Genomic DNA, 13,027 nt, shown 5'->3' with positions numbered 1-13,027 from the left:
TCTCCTCCCCGCCCCCTCCTCCAGCTCAGCCCTTCGGAAATGAAAGCCCCTCTAGGCTGAAACTCCTCCGCTGGCTGCATCATAATGACTTTCCCCTGGGCAGAGATGGGGATGGGCTCTTCCCCCTCCGAGCTCTGCCTTGCTCCCCTGGATCTTGGGGCTACAGGGACCCCGGAGCTGTCAGCTCATATGTAGGAGAGAGATTGTCACTCCAGCTCCTGGCCCTGTGGGGTGCAGGAAAGAGAAATGGCGGGGGGGGGGGGGCATGTTGGAACAGGGTCCTGGAGCTGGGGGGTGCCGAGAGTTTGGGGAGTACCCAGCTGCTGTGGCCAGGCACCCTGGGTCTCAGAGAACCAATCCATCCTGCCGTGGGTCTGCAGATTATGACCCATTAGTGAGCTGTGGAATCCATTTAGTGGGTTGTGATCTGCATTTTAAAAAAGAGAACTGGAATAGAAAATAGAGTGCATTGCATATAATAAATTTACAAGCTTTGTTTCCCTACCGTGAGGATAGTGGCTAAAAAACACAGACCCTGGAGCCCACCTGCCCAGCATGTGACCTCAGACATATTATTTAACCTTCCGGGCCTCAGTTTCCTTATCTGTCCCTGGGGAAAAGATCAGCACCCACCTGATGGGTTATTGTGAGGACCGAAGGAGTGATACAGGGAATGTCTGTGAGTGCTGGCTTTTTTCTTGTCCTCACTGGGAAACAGGGATTTCCTCCCTGGGAGTGTAGTCACAAAAGCCTCAGGGAAAGCCGCTGGATTTGAGGACTGGGTTCAGGACCTGCTTACGGTGGGAATTCGAGGTGCAGTCTTGACGAGGGTATTGCTGCTCTTAGCAAAACAGAAAAGAGAAGCCTGAGTTAAAAAAGGAAAAACCAGCCTCAGTGGCCAGTCTGTGTGTACACAGCCCTCCACAGTTTATACCACCTGCTGGCCTCCCTTGCCCCACAGTGGACAAGTTGCTATGGCCGATGGGATCATTATGCCCATTTTGCAGATGAGAGTAGAGGCTCAGGGTGGAGAGCATTCTTCGCGTGGAGACTGGTGGCTGCAGGCCTCACTGCAGATACTGGACAGCACTGACCACTCAAGCCCACCCCATAACAGGAGTTATGGAAATGATAGAAATTCCCCTAATTTCCCAGCACATTCCATTCTCCAGCAGCAAGTCTGCCAGAGCGCACCAGGGGTCCTACATTTCAGCTAGCACTGACCTTTACCAGGAGCAGTGATATCTCAGAAATTGCACTAACCAGGCCTCTGGTGTGGTCAGGATGACAGGGCAGGGAGGAGGGGACCCTCATGGGGCTGAGCTTGTCCCAGGATCTCAGCGATGACACTCTTGAGTGGCTGTGATGGGCCCTGTGCTTGATCTGCATCTGTGCATCTAATCCTGCACACAGCTCTGTCATGTCCGTTTTTCAGGTGGGTAAGCAGAGGCACAGAGGCCAAGGCGGCACCAGAACTCAGGCTCCAGATCCCGTGGGTGTAAGCACCGGGCTCCATGGCCTCATCTACACAGTGGATCTTCACAGGAATCCTGGGTGGTAAGTGTTAAGAACCCCCTCCTGGTCAGCCATTCAACTGATTTTTAATGAGCAGCTACTACGTGCCGCACCTTGGCAATTTAATGGTGACAGGACAGGCAGGACTGACGGTCACTGAACTTACAAAGGAGGAAGTAATCTGTTCTTGTCTGTCCTGCTGCATGTCAGGTGCTGCACTTACCTGCGTTAGCTCATTTGATGCCCACCTCAGTGCCTCCCACACTCATCTCCCCATTTCCAATTGGGAGGTTGAAAGCTGGGAGTGGGATGGGGCCTGGCCAGTGACCCCACAGCCAGTCTTTGGTGGAGCAGGATCGGATCCAGGGCTGCATGCCCTGGCGACTGTCCCACTGCCCTCAGAAATCCTCCCTGAGCTGGCGAAGCCCAGGCTGCTCTCTGTCCAGCCGAGCATATGAGAGCCCACCTTGCTCCCTTCTCCACTCCACACCCTCGCTCTTCTCTTACCACTGTGGTTCCCCTCTTCTGTGTCCCTCAAGCATGCCACTACCTGTCTCACCTCAGGGCTTTTGCACGGCCATTCCCTCTTCCCGGAAGGCTCATCATTCCCTGGATCTTCAGGTGCTCGGCAACTTACTAAGGTCAGTCTCAACTGAGAGCCTCAGGAGAGGCTCCTGCCCTCCCAGCCCACGTTGTTCTCCGTCCCCACCGCCCAGGGCCTTGCCAGCACATCATCTGTTTTATTTCCCTTGTGGTGCCCATTACTACCTGGTTTGTATTCAGCTGTGTATTATCTACCTCCCTGATGGGGATGCCCGTTCATGGATGCGGGGTTCAGGTCCTAGTTCAATTCCTACAATGCAGGTCACTTCAGGTAAGTCACTTCTTTTCTTTCACCCTCTGTTTCCTCCTCTGTCAAATGGGATACCAGCACCTACCTCTCAGCATATTGGCAAGGGTGCAGTGTGACAATGGCGTGATGTTGGGCACATTGTAGGTGCATACTGCGTGGTTGGTGGTGTAATAAAAGGGCACACCACAGGGGCGCCTGGGTGGCTCAGTCGGTGAAGCATCTGACTTCGGTTCAGGTCATGCGTGAGTTCAAGCCCTGCCTTGGGCTCTGTGCTGACAGCTCAGAGCCTGGAGCCTGCTTCGGATTCTGTGTCTCCCTTTCTCTCTGCTCCTCCCTTGCCCACATTATGTCTCTTTCTCTCTCCCTCAAAAAGTAAATAAACATTAAAAAATAATAAAAATAAAAGTGCACGCCACAAATAACTCAAATGGGCAAAGGGGCTGAATATACATCTCTGCAAAGAAGATATATGAGTGGCCACTAACCACATGAAAAGGTGCTCAATATCATTAGCCATAGGGAAACACAAATCAAAACCACAATGAGATACCACTCCACACCCACTAGGATGGCTCTAATAAAAAAGACAGACAATAACGAGTGTTGGTGGGGATGTGGAGAAATCTGAGTGGCTGGGGGGAGCATAAAACAGTGCTGCCGACTCTGGAAGACGGCCTAGTGGTTCCTCAGTGACACAGGGAGTTACCATGTGACCCAGCCACTCCCCTCCTAGGGAAATGAAAGCATCTGTCCACATGAAAAGCTGAACACGAATGTTCAGAGCAGCTCTGTTCCTAAGAATGGAAAATAGTCAAAAAGCGTAAGTCAAATGCACCAACTGATGAATGGGTAAACAAAATGTGATGTATTCATACGGTGGAATAATACTCAGCCACGAAAAGGAGGGAAGTGTTGATAACACACGTACAACATGGGCGAACCTTGAGAACGTGTGTAGTAAAAGAAGCCAGACACAAAAGGCCACACACTGTACGATTCCATCTATATGAAACGGCCAGATAAGCAAACCCATAGGGACAGAGGGTGGCTGAGTGGTTGCCAGGGGCTGGGGGGTGGGGAGGGCATGGAGCATGACTGCTCATAAGTACAGGGTTTCTTTTGGGGGTGATGAAAACGTTCCGAAATCGATTCTGTGGATACACTGATAACCACCGACCCATACACTTTTCTCTTGTTTCTTTTTAACAAGTCTTGTTTCCTGGGGTGGGGAGGATATTGTGGGTGGATATTGTGTGCCGTGTTAAAATAACCCCACGAGGTACATTCTCTCTTTAGTAGCGTTTTACAGACAACTGAATTGGGCACAGAGAGGTAAATCAAGCTGCCCAAAATCATACAGTGGCAAGGCTGAGATTCTAAGACAGGCAGTCGGCCCCAGAGCCCAGGCTCTTGTTGCCACTGTTTTATTTGAATATAGTTGACCCACGCTGTTACATTGGCTTCAGGTGACAGAGCCATGTTCTTAGCTACTTTTATGTCTGCTACGTGGGCAAATATTAGAACCCCTAGAATATATGCCCTTGTAATCTGTAACGACCCAATATGAAGAACCACTATTTATTAGACAGACACCTGCCTCATCAGGCACCGAGCAAAGTTCTTCCTCTGAGATTAGCCCATTTTATCATCCCCATCTGTCAGATGGGGGAACAGGATCAGGGAGGCTCCAGCAACTTCCCCGAGGCCAGCTGACAGCGAGGCTTGGATGCGAATTCTCCCAGCTGACAGACAAGCCACTGCTGTTCCTATACCTTTCAGCCACCTCCTGCCAAGTGCATGAAGGGGCCATGGAAACTGGCACTTCCTTTCCATGTGGGGAAATGGAGACTCAGAGCTGGCAAGCACCTATCCACAGCCTGGCAGCCCTTGGGCTTTGGCTTTACTCTAAGAATGGAGGTGAGCTGGGATGGGGGGTTGATCCCCAATTCCTTTTCTCCAAGATGTAGTGGTTCTGAATTGGGCGGGTTCTGATTCTTTGGTTCTAAATGCTCCCCTCCCCACCCCAGGAAACAAGACTTGTTCAAAGGAAACAAGAGAAAAGAAATAAAGCCGTGCCTTGGTTTTCAGTCTGTGGGTGTCACGGGAATGGCCAGTTACACTAATGAAGCAGGAGACAACAGGATACAGGGCAGAGGTAAAATAAGAGGTGCCCCGGGCAGTGGGCAAAGCCTCTAAGTGAATTCTCAGACCAGATGGGCCAAATAGCTTTTCTTAGAGTGGGAAGGAGGAAGGAAGGAGAAGCATTCTCAGCATCCCTGGGCCATCTCATCCTGAACACACCTATGAAGCTCTGGGACCCAGAGCAGACATATTTACAGCCACTTCCTTCTTTTAAATTAAAAAAAAAAAAAAGTAACGTTTTTAATTTATTTTTGAGAGGCAGAGAGAGACTGAGCACGAGCAGGGGAGGGGCAGACAGAGAGGGAGACCCAGAATCCGTAGCAGGTTCCAGGCTCTGAGCTGTCAGCACAGAGCCCAAAGCGGGGCTCAAACTCACGGACCGTGAGATCATGACCTGAGATGGACACTTAACCGACTGAGGCACCTAGGTGCCCCCTTCTTTAATCCTTATAATAAATGCTATTAGCTCTTCCTTCCACAGATGGGGAAACTGAGGCCAGGGCCTCAAAGGCAAAAGGCAGAGACAAATACCCAGCTTGGCAGGAACCATGTCCCAGGTATGGCTGGGGAGCTGGTGAGGGGCCAACATGGGGGAGGATGGAGCCTTCAAGGGCTCCTTCCAGGGGCATCCCCCATCCACTGGGGGGGGGGGTGCTTACTCACCGGCAGTGGGGGGGGGGCGCTGAGCTGAGAGGGAGGGAGGGGTTGAAGAACATGGACATCTCTCAGTCCTCTCTATCTCTGTCTCTCGCTTTCTCTGCATTTCCTTTTTAGCTCCCTCCCTCTTGTCTCTTCTAGGACAGAAATTCCTTGTAGACAAGCTACCCCCATCCCACCCCAAGTCCCTCCACTTCCAAAAGCAGGAAGGTCTCCATGGCTGGGGAGAGCAGTCAGCTTGCTAGGGACCTGGGAAGATCCCACAGATCTCCTCACCTCCTGGGACCAATAGTGAGCTGGGTGATGTCCGCAAGCCACATAGTCAGCACAGGCAGGAGACCGTGGCAACTATTGTGTTTCTCTTTCCAGCAAGTTTTCCCATTCCCTTTCTCTTGGTAACAAACTCTGATTCCCCCACATGGTGGTGGACATGTGGCCCAGCCTGGCCAATCACAATTCTCTATCTCTGTAGCAACAGTGATAGGGCCAAGGAATAGCCAATCAGAATCCTTCCCTGAGATTGATGCTGGCAGCAATCCCCCCTTTCACTGCAGAAGCAAGCTGGGGGGGCTTCCTCATCTATTTAAAAACGATATCAGAGGCAAAGGGAAGGGAAGAGTCTCTAATGACTCCTCCTTCTTAAACCCGCAGGGTAGGCAAATGTGCCATATTGTTAGGATGACTTTGACCTGTCAGAAGGCCCTTCCCTGTGTTACCTTTGGTTTCCAAATTAATGAACTCTTCTTCCAGACTCTTCACTAAGAGCTGTCCTTGTATGCTCTTGTTCGGCCCTGATATTAGCCCCAGGAGGAGGAGACTTTCCTTCTCTCCAATTTTTTGAAAATAGACTTTATTTTTTAGAGCAGTTTTAGGTTTATAGCAAAACTGAGCAGAAAGTGTAGAAGGTTCCCATACACTGCCTGCCCCCTACCCCAGACACCCAGGCAAGCATAGCCTTCCTCACTGTCTACATCTCCCACCAGAGTGATATATTTGTTGTCATTCATGAACCTCCACTGACACATCATTGTCACCCAAATCCAAAGTTCACATTAGGGTTCACTCTTGGTGATGTACATTCTGTGGGTTTGGACAAATGTATAACGCCGTGTATCCACCATTATCGTGTTATACGGAGTAGTCTCACTGCCCTAAAAATCCTCTGTGCTCCTTCTACTCATCCTTCTCTCCCCAATACCCCTTTGCACCTACTGAAGGACATCTTGGTTGCTTCCAAGTTTTGGCAGTTATGAATAAAGCTGCTCTAAATATCCATGTGCAGATTTAGTATAGACATAAGTTTCAATTCCTTTGTGTAAATACCAAGGAGCTTGCTTGCGGGATCATATGGTAAAAGTATGTTTATTTTTGCAAGAAGCCACCAAGCTGTCTCACAAAGCGACTGTATCATTTTGCATTCCTACCTGCAATGAGTGGAACTTCCTGTTGCTCCATATCCTTGCCAGCATTTGGCATTGTCAGTGTTTTAGATTTTGGTCATTCTGCTCTGTGTGTGGTGTTACCTCATTGTTGTTTCAATTTACACTTTCATAATGGCATGTGATTTTGAGCATCTTTTTTCACATGCATATTTGCCATCTGTATATCCTCTTGCTCAGGTGTCTGTTCACGTCTTTTGCCCAATTTTTAACAGGCTTGTTCATTTCATTGCTGCATTTTATCAGATGTGTCTTTTACAAATGTTGTTTCCCACTCTGTGGCTTCTCATTCTCTTGACTGTGCCTTTCATGAAGCAGAAGTTTTTAATCAAATTATTTCTCTCGTTTATTTCTTTGGTGACACTGGCTGTGAGCAACTTCTTTTAGGTGAAAGCAGGCAGAACACAGAGTAAGAAAGGTAGTTCCCTCCCAGTCTCCTGTCATCCCCCCTCTACCTCAAGGAGAGTCTCAGGTGGGTGCTACCCCATACCGAACCCCTCTTTGACCCTCACTAATGTCCCTTAACCGACAGAGGAGCGAGCGGTTCTCAAGCTCAGGGCCCCTGCAAACAACCGTGTTTGGCTTGAATTTAACAAACTAGCTTTATGTCCCATCTAGCTGTTTCCCAGTAAACTTTCATATAAGAGCAAATCATGACAGCGGTAGAAATTTCTTTTAAATATATCTAAGTTGAAGATGTGATTTTGTGAAATCACATTTAATGAAAGGTATTCTATAAATGAAAATGGCAAACATCATGGAGGTGATGCATAAACACCCACATACCAGCATTTGGGAAGCACTCCCTTAAGAAACATGTTTGTAGGATTGCAGTGAGGTTGGGCTTGCATCTGCTGTGTTTGTCCCCCCTCTTTGATACTTGCTCCCCTCTTCTTTCTTGTCCCCTGGCCTTTTCCTCTAGGAAACAGGACTGGGTGGGGTGGGATCCAACCTTTGCCCCACCCACTCTGCCCGGGCTCTGGAATGTCTGAGAACCTCTTCCAGGTCAGCGTCCCTGTGGGTCCCCAGTCCACTGGGGGGCGTCCCCACACTGGCCAGATCTGCCCACACTTGCGCTGTTTGGATGCGCTGACCTCACACCTTCCACCCTGAGTCCTCAGGGCCCAAGACCAGCACCAAGTTTCGCTTTCTGTCTGCCAGGGCTTCCCACATCACGTCCTGTTCTCTGCGCACCATCTCCCCTACTCCCGACCTCCCAGCAGCCCTGTGACACAAGTACCAACCCCAAGAGGTGGTGAGGCTGGTGAGACCACCTGCAGGACAAGCCGCTGATCCAGGATAACGCATGGTAGTGGCTGTTGGGCTATCCCCCTCCCACCGTGCTCCCTGAAGGAGCTGCCCAGGAATGAATGGGGGAGGGGCCTTAGCACAGCACCTCTTCCTTACACATGAGCTCAGCCAGAGGCCAGTGGCTGTCCTGCCACTCATCCAGCCTGCTAGCAACCAAGCCAGGTCCCCCAGACACTGGGAATTTATGACTCCCTTAGAGAGGCTGAAATCTGACCACCAGCGAGAGCAGTGCTTACCCCCAAAGGCTGCCATTTCTGACATATGAAAGGTGACATTCGGAGACCCTCAATAATAATAGTAATCATAATAACATTTATCATATTTATTCTCTCAGAACGCTTTACAGATATTAACTTGCTTCCTTCCCTGAAAAGCCCTATGATGCCAGTGCTTTTATGATTCCTGTTGTGCACATGGGGACACTGAGGCACAGAGCCATGAAGAAGGCCTGTGGAAGTTCACACAGCAGGTCAGTGCCAGAGCCGGAAGTCCGGCCTGGAGAATTTGGTCCCACACTTGTCAAAAGTGAGCAGAGGGGGCGAGGCTGTGGTGTCTGTTCATACTGAGCCTCCAAGCCTGCCTGCTGGTGCAGTGGGCCCAGCCCCTCCTCGCTGGCCTGGGTAGCCGCCAGAGCCACAGAAGGCTGGAAGGGCCCTTGGAACCTACCTCCCACTCAACAGGTCAGCCCTCGACAGCTTCCCTAGTATGTGGCCATGCCATCTCTGCTTGTACACCCCCGGTCACGAGGGGCTCCCTCCTTCCCGGCCCCCTGTGTCCTTCCTGTTCCGTTCTGCCTGAGAGAAACCCGCTGTTCCTCACCCTGTGAATCCAGCACTCGGTGGGGTCTGATACTGCCCTGTGGATCCCCAGACCTGCCTCTTCCCCCTGCTTTGGGACAGCCCCAGAGCCTCTCTGACCCCTACGGACCCAGCAGGCTTTTCCGAACTTCAGAGTCTGTGACTGTGGGCCCAAGGGGCTTTAAGGGGGGGTTGGGAAATTAAAGTGAAGACAGAACTACAGCCACCTGTGTGTGTGTGTGTGTGTGTGTGTGTCAGGGCTGGTGGGAAGGGGTGGTTTCAGGGCTCTGCTAACACCCAGCCTCCCCACCTTTGCCCTCATGGTGAGGCCAGCCCAGTGCACGGTTTCCAGGGTCTGGCCCTTTTAAATTTAGCTGCAGGAAAAAGCAGTTTGTGCAGGCCTGGAACGCAGAGACAATCAGCAACAGGAAAAAGTCATCCGAGGGGAGTTTTCAATGAATTATGGAGGCATTGTTCCTGCACCCAAGGAGCCAGGACTGCTGCTGGTCCAGGCCTCACTGACCCAGCCCAGGCCTTTGGGGCCAAACATTGCCTGGAGCTGCGTCAGGACAACACAATGCGGGTGTCTGAAGGCCAAAAAAAAAAAAAAAAAAAAAAAAAAAGCAGAGGAAGAAAAATACTGGAAATTCCCTGTGTCCCAGCAATGGAAGAGCCCTTCTTGAAAATCAACAGCAAGAAAAAGGTTGCTGCCCGCCCAGGCAGGGGGCCTCAGGGAGCGGGAGGAAGTTGCAAGTGATATTTTGAGATATTTTCAGTCTGGTGTGATGCTGGCCGATTTTCCAAAACATGAGGACCTCATGCTGGGGGGAGACCTGAGGTTGGACAGGGCTGACCGGGGGGTGGGGCTGGGGCTCAGGATGGGCCAGGACAGGACATAAACAGAAGCTGACCCAGTTGGAGCACTCTCGTGTCCCAGCTGGCTGACTCACAGGCCCCTTGAAGCCCAGGGGGTCTCCTGTTGATTCAAAGGCCCTTCCGGACCTTACCTTGATGAGAGGACTGCAAATGAACATTGGGATTCACCGCACAGAAAGTCTGCTTGGTGGTCAGGCAGATTCTGCTTCCTCACCTCTCCCAATGGGGACCTCACTACCTATTGCTCAGCCCATCCCCTTTCTGTACAGCTCGGACTGGGAAAAACAATAACAATGCCTCTGAGAGGGACAAATTAGTGACCAAAACAAAATCTCCTGTGCTCACGGAGCTGACATTCTGGTAGGGAGACCCAGACGGTGCACAAAATTAGTAACATCTATAGCATGTTAGAAGTTGTAAGCACTATTGAGAAGGTAAAGCAGGAAAAAGAGTAGGAGGTGGTTGGGATACAATTCTAAAAATAAGGAGTTAAGGGAAAAACTTCTCTTCACTCTCAGCCAGGACCCAGCTTCCTGGGATCTCTCATAGGCCCCTGCTCTGTCTACAGGGCCCATAGCCAGTCTGCTCCCTCTGTTCTGGAATAGCCCTGCTCTGTTCCAGGCTGAGTAGGGCAAGCTGCTCATGGGAAAGGGGCCCCAGCCCCATCCTCACACATCTCCAGCAGCTCAGAGCTGAATGCCTTTCCCAGAAGTAGACAGAACATCTTAAACCCTCTGTCTCTATGAGAGCACCAAGGGTCCCAAATTAGCTGTTTTAGCAGCTGTGGCCCAGTCACCTCCTGCTGGGCTCACTGACCTCCACACCCTCGGTGGTCACCAGCCCTGCCTCTCCCCCCTTCTAAGAGTAGTGTGGGCTTGCAGACCCAGGAACAAGAATTCTTATTTATTTATTTATTCCCAGTGTTGCATCTTATGGAATTCTGTCCAGGCAGCTTGCAGAGATCTTCCTGACACAGCAATGGACCACATAGGAGACAGACAAAGCGTTAATATCATCATACAAAAAGTGCCTAAGAGTCTCTAAGGAAAACACACAACAAAAATAAAGAAACACAGACAAAGAATGTGATCAGGCAATTCACGACAGAAATGCAAACAGCCAGTAAACAAATGAAAAGATGTACAGCCTCTCAGGCAGTTATGGAAATACAAGTTACAAGAACAAGGAGATGCTATTTTTCTCTCATCAGATTGGAAGAAAAAAATTAAATATTGATGACATCCAGTGCCAACAAGGAGGAGGGCAGTCACGTAGTTTTGACACTGCTGGTGAGAGCGTGCACTGCCACAGTCTTTTGGGACAATGATCTGCAGTGCCTATTAAAGTTTAAAATGTGTATGCCCTTTGATCCAGCAAATCCACTGTGGAGAATTTATCCTGCAAAGCCGTATAGACACATAAGGCAATACATACAAGGGTATTTGTCGCAGTAAGAGAAAAAAAGAAGAAAAAGTGTTGATCACTTAGGACAATGATTGAATGAATTCTGGGACATTCATTCTATAAAATATTAGGCAGCTGATAAAAATAATCAGATCCGTATGTATGTACATAGATGTGGATGAACCAGAAGTGCGTTTAGGATAGATTATTCGGCAAAAACCACAAGGTGCCTGGGTGGCTCAGTCGGCTGGTAAGCGTCAGACTCTTGGTTTTGGTTCAGGTCATAATTTCACGGTTCATGGGATCGAGCCCTGTGTCGGGCTCTGCACTGACAGCATAAAGAAAAAAAAATTTGCAAAATCAGTTATATGTCTGAAGAAGTATGCCAGAAAGAAATATTCACCAAACTGCTAATATCAGTTACCATAAGGCAAGAGGATCGCTAGGGGCAAGATTATTATATTTTGTATGTCACTTCTGTATTGTTTGACTTTAACAGTAAGTTTTCATGGCTCTAATAATTTAAGCAGCAAATACTTTTTCTTCTTTTAAAGTTTATTTATATTGAGAGAGACAGAGAGGGTGTGTGCAAGTGGAGGAGGGGCAGAGAGAGAGAGAGAGAGGGAGAGAGAGAGAGAATCCGAAGCAGGCTCCACACCATCAGCACAAAGCCCAGAGTGGGGCTCCAACTCATGGACCTCAAGATCATGACCCGAGTCAAAATCGAGAGTTGGACACTTAACCAACTGAGCCGTCCGGGCGCCCCAGCAAACATGTTTTCTCAAAAGTCATTTCTAAGTGGTCCTTAATGGAGGACCTGTCATGTCATTGTCATGAACAAAGGGCAGTAGGGTGTCGTCTCCCTGCTGAGCTTGGGGACGTGGTTCTGGCTCACTGTGGGCCCCCTTCTCAGGCCTTCCAAAGGGTATTCAAGCACCTACTTCCCCTCTCACCCTCGGACCAGCAGCAACCCCATTGCTTACTGAGCCTCACGGTCTCCCCAGCCTCAGTTTCCCTTATCTGCTTCTCTTGTACCTCATCTTACCTTCCCTGTCCTGTGAGTGGCACTGATTCCAGAGACCGTGCAGAAGGGACTGAGCTGTTTCTCAACCTTGGTCAATGATTTGAGGGATACAGAGTCTAGGCCCAAGGCATAGTCTCCACCTTGCATGCCAGCTCTGACCAGTGGCAGAGGCTGCTATGCAGAAAGGGAATCGGGGGCCATTGCTAGGCTCCATGGGTGAGAGTGTAATGATTGGTTAGGGACGTCTGCTCTCAGTGAGGGGCTGCGGACTGGGAGCCACCACAGTTACTGAACAGCCATGCTTGGTCTGGGCCAGTGATTCCCAGTCTGAAATATGCTCCCAAATTACTGGGTATCTGATTAACAGGCAAATTCAGGTCCCAGAAGTCTGGGGCAGGGATGAAAATTCTGCATTTCCAGCAGGCTGCCAGGGGATGTCCATGCTGTGGGTCTGAAGACCACCCTTTGAGAAGCATGGGGCAGAGATATTTGAGGTCTCCATTCACCTCTATCCCTGTTCTCCATCCATGTGTCACATACTTGCAGACAGAACTGATCAGCCCCTCCCCACCATCAAGCACTTTCTATACCCATCACAGCATTTGGTTCTTGGAGCAGCCCAAGTTCTCATTCTCTTCCTTGACAGATGAGGACCCGGAGGTCCGAGGGGAAAAGACTGGCCCTCAGACCCCCAGCTGCTGGTGGCAGAGGTCTACCTGGATGACAGATCCATCACCAACCTCCCTCATCCCCCACCATCTCTTCTCTGGAGCCAGAAAACAGCCAGAAAGACCCTGCTGTTCCAAGGCGCTGTGTTCACTGCCATAAATAAGGCCTCGGCCAGCCAGGCTCCTCCTCCTCCCTGGGCCACATCTCACAGCAGGCCGGGTCTAGGGCGGCTGTGGAGGGAAGGGAGGCTCTCCGACAGTGTGAGTTATGGGCTCTGGGAAGCCCATTAGTCACCCAAGCGAGAGAAGTTAACTCCAGCTTATTAACTCTAAACGTTTAT

The sequence above is a fragment of the Leopardus geoffroyi genome, chromosome A2 (assembly GCF_018350155.1).
Source record: "Leopardus geoffroyi isolate Oge1 chromosome A2, O.geoffroyi_Oge1_pat1.0, whole genome shotgun sequence".
NCBI classification, from domain to species: domain Eukaryota; kingdom Metazoa; phylum Chordata; class Mammalia; order Carnivora; family Felidae; genus Leopardus; species Leopardus geoffroyi.
The sequence above is the reverse complement of the archived record's forward strand: the minus strand, read 5'-3'. Positions refer to the sequence as shown.